A 12,835-nucleotide genomic window follows, 5' to 3' on the forward strand; every position below is an offset into this window, starting at 1 on the left:
TTCTCTAGATGCGGTGAGCGGGGGCTACTCTACGTTGGGGTGCACAGGCTTCTAAATGTGTTGGCTTCTCTTGTTGCGGAGCCCAGGCTCTAGGTGCGTGCGGGCTTCAGTAGTTGTGGCACATGGGCTCAGTAGTTGTGGAGCACGGGCTAAGTTGCTCCGTGGCATGTGGGATCTTCCCGGACCAGGGCTCAAACCCGTGCCCCCTGCATTGGCAGGCAGATTCTTTTCTTTTCTTTTTTTTTTAATTTATTTTATTTTTGGTTGCGTTGGATGTTCGTTGCTACACGCCGGCTTTCTCTAGTTGCGGGGAGCAGGGGCTAGGCTTCATTACAATGCGCAGGCTTCTCATTGTGGTGACTTCTCTTGTTGCGGAGCCTGGGCGGGCTCTAGGCGCGCGGGCTTCAATAGTTGTAGCACACGGGCTTCAGTAGTTGTGGCTCCCGGGCTCTAGAGCACGGGCTCACTAGTTGTGGCGCACGGGCTTAGTTGCTCCGTGGCATGTGGAATCCTCCCAGACCAGGGCTCGAACCCGTGTCCCCTGAATTGGCAGGTGGATTCTTAACCACTGCGCCACCAGGGAAGCCCTGTAATGAGTTTTTGAAAAAGCATATATACTTCTTTATGCTGTTGTGTATGGAGTTGTTTTCTTAATTTCATTTTCAGTTTTTCATTACAAGTGTATAAAAATACAATTGAGTTTTGCATATGGATCTTGTATCCAGAGACTTTGGTGAACTCATTTATTAATTCTAATAGTTTTTTAGTGGATTCCTCAGGATTTTGTACATACAAGGTTATGTCATACAGGAATAGAGATAGTTTGACTTTTTCCTTCCCAATCTGGATGTCTTTTTTTTTCATTTTATTAATAAATTGCTTGGCTAGAATCTTCAGTACAATGTTAAATACAAGTGACCTTCTTTTTCCACTGTCTTAAGACGGGAGATTAGATTTTTGTTTTGAAATATTTTTTTCGTTCTTAGTATAGACATTTTTTTTTTTTAAGATGTTGGGGGTAGGAGTTTATTAATTTATTTATTTTTGCTGTGTTGGGTCTTCGTTTCTGTGCGAGGGCTTTCTCTAGCTGTGGCAAGCGGGGGCCACTCTTCATCGCGGTGCGCGGGCCTTTCACTATCGCGGCCTCTCGTTGCGGAGCACAGGCTCCAGACGCGCAGGCTCAGTAGCTGTGGCTCACAGGCCTAGCCGCTCTGTGGCATGTGGGATCCTCCCAGCCCAGGGCTCGAACCCGTGTCCCCTGCATTAGCAGGCAGACTCTCAACCACTGCGCCACCAGGGAAGCCCCAGTATAGACATTTACAGCTATAAATTTCCCTCTAAACACTGCTTTAACTATATTCCATAAGTTTTGATGTGTCTTCATTTTCTTTCATCTCAAAGTATTTTCTGATTTCCCTTTTGATTTCGTATACTCTAAAAACTACAAATCATTGTTGAAAGAAATTACAGAAAATCTAAATAAATGACAAAACATCCCACATTCATGGATTGGAAGACTTAACATGTTAATATGTCAGTGCTCCTCAAACTGATCTACAGGTTCAACTTAATCCCTGTCAAAATCCTGACTTCTTTGTAAAAATTGATAAGTTGATTCTCGAATTCAGTGGGTTTGCAAGAGACCCAGAATAACCAGAAACTCCTGAAAAAGAACAAAGCAGGAGAACTCACACTTCCTGATTTCAAACTTATCACAAAACAATAATAATCAAGTCAGTGTGGTACCAGCACAAGGATAGACATATAGACCAATGGAATAGAATTGAGAGTCCAGAAATAAAACCATACATCTATAGTCAACTGATTTTGGCGAGGAAGCCAAGACCATTCAATGAGAGATAGAATAGTCTTTTCAACAAATGGTGTTGCAGTAGCCAAGACATGGAAACAACCTAAATGTCCATTGACAGATAAATGGGTAAAGAAGATGTGATACACATATACAATGGAATATAACTCAGCCATAAAAAAGAATGAAATAATGCCATTTACAGCAACATGGATGGACCTAGTGATTATCATATTAAGTGAAGTAAGTCAGAAAGAGAAAGACAAATACCATATATCACTTATATGTGAGATCTAAAATATGACACAAATTAACTTACCTACGGGACTTCTCTGGTAGTCCAGTGGTTAGGACTCTGTGCTCCCAATTCAGGGGGCTCAGGTTCGATCCCTGGTCAGGGAACTAGATCCCGCATGCCACAACTAAGACCAGGTGCAACCAAATAAATAATTTTTCTTTTAAAAAAGACATGCACCACAATGTTCATTGCAGCACTATTTACAATAGCCAGGACATGGAACCAACCTAAATGTCCATTGACAGATGAATGGATAAAGAAGATGTGGCACATATATACAATGGAATATTACTCAGCCATAAAAAAGAATGAAACTGAGTTATTTGTAGTGAGGTGGATGGACCTAGAGCCTGTCATAGAGTAAAGTAAATCAGAAAGAGAAAAACAAATACCATATGCTAACGCATATATATGGAATCTAAAAAAAAAAAAAAAGGTACTGATGAACCTAGTTGCAGGGCCTGAATAAAGAGGTAGACATAGAGAACGGACTTGATGACATGAGGTGGGAGGGTGAAGCTGGGGTGAAGTGAGAGTAGCATTGGCGTGTACACACTATCAAATGTAAAACAGTTGGCTGGTGGGAAGCAGCAGCATAGCACAGGGAGACTGGCTTGGTGCTTTGCGATGACCTAGAGGGGTGGGATAGGGAGAATGGGAGGGAGGCTCAAGAGGGAGGGGATGTGGGCACATGTGTATGCATATGGCTGATTTGCTTTGTTGTGCAACAGAAACTAACACGGTATTGTGAAGCAATTATACTCCAATAAAAATGTATTAAAAAAAGTATCACTTAAAAAAAATTAGCTTATCTACGAAACAGAAGCAGACTCACCGAACAGACTTGTGGTTGCCAAGGGGGAGGAGGGTGGGGGAGGGATGGATTGGGAGTTTGGGATTAGTACATGCAAACTATTATGTATGCAATGCATAAACAACAAGATCTTATTGCATAGCACAGGAAGCTATATTCAATATCCTGTGATAAACCATAATGGAAAAGAATATGAGAAAGAATATATATATATATATATATATATATATATATATATATATATATATATAACTGAATCACTTTGATTCAGCACCTGCAAAGATGCTCAACATCATTAGTCATCAGGAAAATGCAAATCAAAACCCCGAGAGACAACTTTATACCCACTAGCATGGCTAGAACCAAAAGGTCAGATAATAACATGTGTTGGTGAGGATGTGGAAAAATTGGAACCCTCCTGCATTACTGATGGCAATGTAAAATAATGCAGCCACTTTGGGAAATAGTCTGGCAATTTCTCAAATGATTAAAAATCGAATCATATGACTCAGAAATTCTACTTCTAGGTATATACCCAAAAGAAAGTACATGTCCACAAAAATTTGTACACAAAATTTCACAGCAGCATTATTTATAGTAGCCAAAGGGTGGAAATAACCCAAGTGTCCATCAGTTGATGAATAGATAAACAAAATGTGGTCAGTCCATGCAGTGGAATAGTATTCGGCCATAAAAGGAAGGAAATACTGACACATGCTGTAACCTGAATGAACTTTTTTTCCCCCTAACCACTGGACCGCAAGGGAATTCCCTTGAAGGAACCTTGGAAACATTATGCGGAGTGAAAGAATTCAGTCACAAAAGGCCACATATTGTATGATTCCATTCATGTGAAAGTACAGAATAGGGAAGTATACAGAGACAGAAAGTAGTATTCGTGGTTGCTTAGGGCTGGGGGTGGGGAGTGGTGGGGGAATGGGAGGGTGATAGCTAAAGGGTATGGAGCTTCTTTTTTCTTAATATTTATTTTATTTTATTTTGGGCTGCTTCAGGTCTTAGTTGCGGCACACAGGATCTTCATTGCGGCGTGCGGGCCCTCTAGTTGAGGCGTACGGGCTTAGTTGCCCTGCAGCATGTGGGATCTTAGTTCCTCCACCAGGGATTGAACCCACATCCCCTGCATTAGAAGGTGGATTCTTAACCACTGGACCACCAGGGAAGTCCCTGGAGCTTCTTTTTAGGAGACGAAAATGTTCTAAAATTGACTGTGGTGATGGTTACACATATGTGTGAGTACACCAAAAATCACTGAATTGTAAATTTTAAATGGGTGAATGGTTTAGTATGGAATTATTTCTCAACAAAGCTGTTTTTTCAAAGATGAAAAAGCATTTATTATTATGTCACATATTTTAAATGTCTTGAGACATCTTGGCTGTTTCATCAAACCACTTCCAACCCTGCACAGGTCAGGCCCTACACTTTTCTGGGACTCTGAGGCTGCTGTCGCCCAGCCCCAGACTGATTCCTGTTCCCAGAGACAGTGCAGCACATGGCTCACACCACTGCTCCGTGCAAGGTGGCCACTTGCTGTTGTGAGGTGAGCCTGCTTCCCCACCCCCTTTGCATCTGGGCTGGCCCTGTGGCTGGTTGTGTCTGCACAAACGCTGGGTAACATCCTCATCTGGGCCTTAGAGATCTGCACGTCTGCCTTTGCCATTTGGGATGCATGGGCTTGGACTTTCCTTTCCATGTAAAGAAGCCGAAGGCAGCCACAGAGAAAGAGAAAGAAAGAGCCCCCAGCCCCCAGCCATCCCCACCAAAGCACCAGAAGTATGGGTAGTCATCTTGAGAGTTCCAGCCCCAGCTTATGCCTCAGGGAGCAGAAGAGCCACCAGCTGAGCCCTGCCCAGCTCCCTGACTCAGCAAAGAATCAGCAGAAAATATCCTGGCTGTTGTGTGAAGCCGCTGAGTTTTGGGGTAGTTTGTTGAGATGCCTCCCACTCAACCCAGCTTGGCTCAACTGAGCTCATCTGAGATGTGGAATCCCTTGGCTTCTCTGTGGCCAAGCCAGGGCTCAAGTAGAAGAGTGGCCCTAGGTCCACTGCTCCTCCGACCACAGTTCCCTGTGTCCTCTTCTGGCCAGGATCTGTGCAGCTTCTGTGTGAAGACTTCAGGCTCACTGGTGGCTGGCTGAGTGAATTAGGAGACCTGAGTTTCGACCCTGGTCCTTCTCCTAAGGCTACACCTTTACCCGCTCTGAGCCCCGTCCCCTCCTCTGTAAGGTGCTGCTGACGGTGCCTCAGGGAATAGGGTCTGGCACATGGGCTGCTTCTTGCTCTGTCCTGTCTCGTCCTGTCCCTGTTCCTGTCCCTCTCCTGCACCCTGACACCCTCCTCAAGCTTCCAGACCCACTGCCACTGTGTCAGATGGGATTGCTGGGGGATTTACCTTCCCCAGAGGCAGAGATGTGCACCCTGCATCTCCCTGGCCCCCATATCACAACAGTTCTGGGGTGCCTTCAGAGCTTCCCCAGAGATCAGGCCAGAGTTCCATGACCTGGGCCTCCTTCTCTTCCCTTTCCAGACCCACTTCCTACTCCCCCTGAGTGTTCTCTGGGACCGCCTCCTAAAACATCGTTCTCACATTTTCACACAGGTCCACATCAGGGTCCACCTCCAGGAAACCCATCCTCAGAAAGGAAGATACCAGAAGGAAGCACTTTATGACCACATATGATACAGCAGAGCACAAACACGAGGCTGTTCATTTCTCTTCTAACGCTGACTCTCCTCCCGCGCCCGGCACTAAAACCTGGAAGCACTTTATCAATACATTTGCTCGGTATTTATTTCTCCGTGACCGCATTCCTCCCTTCTAGACTCTCCTCTCCCATCTCTTGAGGAGTAGATCTCATAGCCCTCAGATCATTTTCAGTTGTTACAGGTCCAGTTTCACGTGGGTTAAAACCCCCGCCATGTATCCACCTGAAGAGTCCTTTCTCTCCTTCCCCCAAGCCGGCCGGGTTTGGTCCAGGTGAGGCTGGTCTGCAACAACATCCTTTCTCTCAATCTCTGTCCTCATCGGGTGCATGACTTTCTTGTCTCCAAGTTGTTGACATTCAGCTTCCTCTTGGCAAGGCAGCCCTAGTTCCTTCTGAGACTTAGGACGGCAGACATCCTGTCTCAGACCCTGCACCCCTGAGCCCTTCAGGTAGAGCCAGGGCCCAGGGCCAGTGGTCAGCTGTCCTCACCTTGACCCACAGACCCCAATCAATGTTCCAACAGGATTGTTTTGTGGTCTCGAATTACAATATGGAAATGCAAGGGGCCTGACTACCCAGACTCTCTGAAGAAGATGAGGGTGAGAGGGCTTGTTCTGCAAGCTATCAGTCCTTGTTACATAGCTGTAATAATTCCGACCGTGTGTTGGCCCAGGTACTGACAAGTAGACCAAGGGAACAGGATAGAGAACCCAGAAACAGACTCATACATGTACAAGCACCGAATATATGACGGAGGAGCCACTGCAGATCAGTGGGAAATGCAGAATTTCAATAAACATTGCTGGGTCAATCAGGTATCCATATAGAAAGAGAGAGAGAGAAACCTAATCCTACATACACAGAAATAAATTTCAGGTAGGTTAAAGGCCTAAATATGAAAGGCAGATCTATAAAGCTTTCAGAAGGTAAGAAACTATAAGCAGGACCTTCTAAGGGGAAGAATGTCTTTAGGCACAAAAGGCACTAATCATAAAGAAAATGATTGACAAATTCAACTACCTTAAAATGAAGAACTTCATAAAAAACACCATGAAGACATTAAAATGGCCCAAATCTAAAACACTGACAATACAGAATGCTGGCAAGAATGTAAAGCAACAGGAACACTAGTTCATCACTGGTGGAAATGCAAAATGGAACACTTACTTTGGAATATATTTTGGTGGTTTCTTACAGAACTAAACATACTCTTACCATGTGCTGTAGCAATCATTATACTTGGTATTTACTGAAATGAGTTGAAAATGTATGTCCCCAAAAAAGTGCACATAGATGTTTATAGCAGCTTTATTCATAATTGCTTTATTCATAAATTGCCAAAACTTGGAAACAACCAAGACGTCCTTCAGTAGGTGAATGGATAAATAAACTGTGGTGCATCCAGACAGTGGAATATAGTTCAGCAATAAAAAGAAATACAGGGGGGGCTTCCCTGGTGGCGCAGTGGTTGAGAGTCTGCCTGCTAATGCAGGGGACATGGGTTCGAGCCCTGGTCTGGGAGGATCCCACATGCCGCGGAGCGGCTGGGCCCGTGAGCCACAACTACTGAGCCTGCACGTCTGGAGCCTGTGCTCCACAGTAGGAGAGGCCCGCGCACCGCGATGAGGAGTGGCCCCCACTTGCCACAGCTAGAGAAAGCCCTCGCACAGAAACAGCAAAAATAAATGGATAAATTAATAAACTCCTACCCCCAACATCTTCTTAAAAAAAAAAAAAAGAAATACAGGGGACTTCCCTGGTGGCCCAGTGGTTAAGAACCCGCCTGCCAACGTAGGGGACACGGGTTCGAGCCCTGATCCGGGAGGACCCTACATGCCGTGGAGAAACTAAGCCCATGCGCCACAACTACTGAACCTGCACTCTAGAACCCACGAGCCACAACTACTGAGCCCGTGTGCCACAACTACTGAAGCCCGTGCGCCTAGAGCCCGTGCTCCGCAACAAGAGAAGCTATCGCATTGAGAAGCCTGCGCACCACAATGAAGAGTAGCCCCCGCTCGACGCAACTAGAGAAAGCCTGTGTGCAGCAACGAAGACCCAACACAGCCAAAAATAAATAAATTTTAAAAAATAAAAATATTAAAGAAAAAGAAGAAAGGGTGGGGAGTAGATGAAACAAAGCTATCAAAATGTTGATGATTGTTGAACTGGGGTGATAGGTATGTGAGGGCTTGAGGGTATGAATTTTTTTTTTTTTTTTTTTTGCGGTACGCGGGCCTCTCACTGTTGCGGCCTCTCCCGTTGCGGAGCACAGGCTCCGGATGTGTAGGCTCAGCGGCCATGGCTCACGGGCCCAGCCGCTCCGCGGCATGTGGGACCCTCCCGGACCGGGGCACGAACCCTTGTCCCCTGCATCGGCAGGCGGACTCCCAACCACTGCGCCACCAGGGAAGCCCTGAGTTTATGATTTGATTTCAGTGTATGTTTGAAAATTCCTATAATAAAAGGTAAAAAACAAAACAGGTCTTTAAAAAAAAAAAGAAAAGAAAAAAAGAAATGTGCCATCAATCCCTAAAAGGATATGAAGTAAACTTAAATGCATATTACTTAGTGAGAGAAGCCAGTTCGGAAAGGCTGTATACTGTATGATTCTGACTTCGACTATATAACATGCTGGAAAAGGCAAAACTCTGGAGACAGTAAAAAGATCAGTGATTGCCAGGGGTTGGGTGCTGGAAAGGATGACCAGGCAGAGCACAGAGGGTTTTTAGGGCAGTGAAACTACCCTGTATGGTACTATAATGATAGATACATGTCTTTATATATTTGTCCAAACCCATAGAATGTACAATACCAAGAGTGAACCTTAATGTAAGCTATGGACTGTGAGTGATTAGGATGTAGGTTCATCAGCTGTAACAAATGACCACCCTGGTGGGGGATGGTGCTAGTGGGGAAGGCTGTGCATGTTTGGGGGCAGAGGGTATATGGGAACTCTCTGCACTTTCTGCTTAATTTTGCTATGAATCTAAAACTCTTAAAAATAAAATATATTAAATACACACACACAGACCATGAAGAAAGAAAAAGACAAATCACAGAACAGGAAAGAATATTTCCACCACTTAAAACCTATGCACGTCTAGGGCTCTATGACCAGAAATCAGTGAGTAAAAGACCAATGGCCCAACAGCACAGCAAATACTTGAAGATTCATTTCTCCAAAGAGGAAATTTTAACAGCCAGTAAATAACGCAAAGGTGCTCAGCCTCAGGAGTAATCAGAGAAACGCAAATAAAGTCATGGTACAAATCTCCAAGTCTGAAAATTCCAGATATTAGCGAGAATGTGGACCACTGGAACCCCTCACTGCTAGTGAGAATCTCAGCCGACCAAACCCGTTTAGGTGAACAGTGTGGAGTTATCAAGAAAGGGAAAAGACAAGCTACAGAGCCAGAGAAAATATTTGCAACTCATAAATCTGATCAGGGTCTAGTATGAAGAATTTATAAAGAACTCTTACAAGTTAATAACAGAAAACCACTCCGCCCACAGCCTCCCGTAACCCTCTCCCCTTGAGTGTGGGCTGCACCCAGTGACAAGGAGAAAACAGCAGGAGATGGGAGGTTGCCTTCAGGATTGGTGACCAGACCCGCTGATCTGCTTCTTCCTTTCTCCTCCCCCCCATCCTGCATGGAGTTCCAGCTGCCCTACAGGCAGGTCCACGTGACAAGGAACCCAGGTCTCTGGCCAACAGCCAGTGTGGACCTGGCACAGCCACGGATGTGAGTTTAGAAGCAGATCCTACCCCAGTCCCGCCTTGAGGTGACTGAAGCCCCGGTTGACACTTTTGCAGCCTGACTAAGAATGAGGTGGGTGGGGAATGAGGGGCGACAGCCTTGGATTTCTGGGACATTCCTGCTTGGAGAGACCCTGCCCTGCAGGGTGGGAGGAGGGGGCAACCCAGGAGAACCAGACTCCGTACCAGCCCTGCTGCTGCTGTCTCCTTGCCCTACACCGGCTCTCTGGCTGTTTCTAATCTTGTGCCTCTTTGGATAAACGTGGAAGTTTCCAGGTTGCCCCTTCCCCATCACCTGCGAACCAGCAGCCTCTCAGGAGACCCTGAGTCTGATTTTCACTGATTTCTAGATACCTAATTATTGTTAGAGATTTCTAATTTAATTCCATTGTGGTCAGAGAACATATTCTGTATCACCCAAATTCTTTGAAGTTTATGGAGAACTGTTTTTTTTTTAAATTAATTAATTATTTATTTATTTAGCTGCACTGGGTCTTAGTTGCGGCATGCGGGCTCCCAGCTGTGTTATGCAGGATCTAGTTCCCCAATCAGGAATCAAACCCAGGCCCCCTGCATTGGGAGCACAGAGTCTCAACCACTGGACCACCAGGGAAGTCCCCTGATGCTCTTTTAATAGGTGCATACATATTTATTTCTTCCTTATGAACTGACCCTTTTATGGTTATGAAAAAAAATTTTTTTTGGTGATACCTTTTGTCTTGAAGTCCACCTTATCTAATAGAAATATAGGCACTCCAGTTTCTCATGTTTATTATTGCATACTGGGTCTTTGTCCATCCGCTTACTTTCAACCCATCTATGTCTTTATGGATGTAGATAGCTGGGTCTTGCTTTTTAAAAAATCCAGTCTGATAATCTCTGTCTTTTAATTGGTGTGTGTAGTCCATGAATAATTAGTGTAATTATTGATATGGTTGGAGTTAGGTCTCCTATTTTATTATTTGTTTTGTGTTTACCCCCTCTGATTTATATTATTTCCCTCCTTTCCTGACCTCTTTCGGATTAAATGAATATTTTAAAATACCGTTTAATTTATTTATTGGATTTTTAGGTATACCTTAGCATTATTTTTATACTGGTTGCTCTAGGGATTGTAATTACATCCCTAACATTTCACAGACTGTTTAGAATTTATACTGTGCCACTTCATGTAAGATGCAGGAATCTTGCAACCATGTAGGTCTGTTTTCTCCTTCCCCCTGTCCTTTCTGCTCCATTGTTTCTGCAGAGAAGTTATACGTTGTTTGAATTGTTATTCCCTTGAATGTCGTTTTTCTCTGGATGCTTTCAATATTTCCTCTTTTTGTTTGGTTTTCAGTAGTTGACTATTATGTGCCTGGGTATGATTTTCTTTGTACAATTTCTTCTTAGGATTCACTGAGCTTCTTGAATCTGTACATTAATGTCTTTCACCAAATTTCACAGTTTTTTCTGCCTCATTCTCTCCTATCCTTTTGGGACTGCAACTTTAAACATGTTAGACCTCTTTTCACCCCTGCTCGGGTCACTGCAGGGGGAGCCAGTGTGGGTGGCTTCTTCTCGGAGCTGGGGTCCCAGGTAGCCTGGCCTCCATCTGCCAGCCCAGGGAAGCTGCTGAGGGCTGTCAAGGGGGAGCACTCAAACCAGAGCATCACTCTCGGGGCATCCTGCCCTGGCAACATCTTCTGCCCCTGTGACCCACTGCCACCAGGGGACCACTTTCATCTTTCTCATCTTCTCCTGTAAATTGCTGGGATATGGGATATTTCCAGTGTCTTCTTTTGGACTGTCTTTTTTTCAGTGTGTGAATTTCCTTTCTATCTTAGGTATATTCACCTTTTATCACACATAGCACATGTTTTCTCCCATTTGTCTTTTGACTTAATTGATGACGTCTATCCTTTCACGCTTTTTATAATTACATAGCATTTTAAAAAATGTAGTCAAATAAGTAACTTTTTCTTCATGTTCCCCGGTTCCCTGTCTTGCTCAAGAAATTCTTTCCCATGACTGTATTCTAAGGGACGTGTTCTAGTTTCTTTTGAATATTTTTATCATTTTATTTTTTAAAGAATTTTATTGGATTATAGCTGATTTACAATGTTGTGTTAGTTTCAGGTGTACAGTAAAGTGAATCAGTTATACATATACATATACATATATCCACTCTTTTTTAGCTTCTTTTCCCATATAGGTCATTACAGAGTATTGAGTAGAGTTCCCTGTGCTATAAAGTAGGTCCTTATTAGTTATCCATTTTATATATAGTCGTGTGTACATGTCACTCCCAATCTCCCAATTTATCCCTCCCCCCACTTTCCCGCCTAAAAATATGGAACGCTTCATGAATTTGTGTGTCATCGTTGTGCAGGGGCCATGCTAATCTTCTCTGTATCGTTCCAATTTTAGTATATGTGCTGCTGAGGTGAGCACTATCATTTTATTCTTGACAGATGACAACCTGATCCAGTTGGAATTCATTTTTCTGTGTAGTGTGAGGTAGGATACAGAACCGTGTATTCGCAAGACCTCCAGAAAGGGCCTCCTGCCACTGGGCCTGTTTCCATCTTCAGATGAGGCCTCCCAGGTGGGTCCTTTCCATTTTTTAAAAAATATTTATTTATTTATTTATTATTTAGGCTGTGCTGGGCCTTAGTTGTGGCATGCGGGACCTTTTTGCGGCATGCATGTGGGATCTAGTTCCCTGACCAGGGATTGAACCCTGGCCCACTGCATTGGGAGCGTGGAGTCTTACCCACTGGACCACCGGGGAAGTTCCTCCTTTCCATTATTAATACTCTGTTACTTAGCAGAGTTCTCCTGAGCCCCCTAGATGGAGCACTGATACCTCCTCTCCTGCCTGCTTGGGGAGCTTGGCCTGGGAGCCTCACACTGAGGTGACCCTCAGAGTGGGTAAGGCTGGTGAGGGACCGCTGAGCCCAGCCTGGGGCAGGGATGGATCTCGGCTGGAATAGTCTGCAGGGCTCAGTGCTGACCACAGCTGCTGTCCCCAGCATGATCTGGGTCAGTACAGTGCACTAAAGTCGAAGCTCAGCAAAATCCAGAATTGGTCTCTGTCCCTTTAAACTGAGAACCTGGGAGCCCCCTGCGGCCAGGGGTGAGGGGGGTCCAGCCTAGATTCCAGAGGAATAAAAGGTCTCTTTTAAGGGTTCACACCTGAGGCTTCCTTCCCCCACCCTCCTGCCATGCCTCACCACCGCCCCCCCCCATGCCTCACGCCCCCTTACCCCCCAGCATTCAGTGGCCTTGGGCTCCCTGGGTCAGCTTCTCTTCCCTCCCGACCGGTAAACTCTCACGCACGCGCGAACACACCCACACGAACAAAGTTCGAAAGGTGCAAACAGGTATAGCCCCTTTTCCCAATCCTCAGCCACAGGGTTCCCTTCCCCCCCTGGCTGCTGGATGCT

General features: G+C 45.0%; 1 non-coding gene across 1 annotated transcript; it reads right to left on the reverse strand.

Annotated features, from left to right (window-relative positions):
- Nucleotides 1-11,733: 11,733 nt before the first annotated feature.
- Nucleotides 11,734-11,840, reverse strand: LOC132477200 (U6 spliceosomal RNA). Its single transcript, XR_009530220.1, has one exon. It is a non-coding gene; the product is annotated as a U6 spliceosomal RNA (small nuclear RNA).
- Nucleotides 11,841-12,835: the final 995 nt, after the last annotated feature.

The sequence above is a fragment of the Mesoplodon densirostris genome, chromosome 16 (genome assembly GCF_025265405.1).
Source record: "Mesoplodon densirostris isolate mMesDen1 chromosome 16, mMesDen1 primary haplotype, whole genome shotgun sequence".
Taxonomy (NCBI): domain Eukaryota; kingdom Metazoa; phylum Chordata; class Mammalia; order Artiodactyla; family Ziphiidae; genus Mesoplodon; species Mesoplodon densirostris.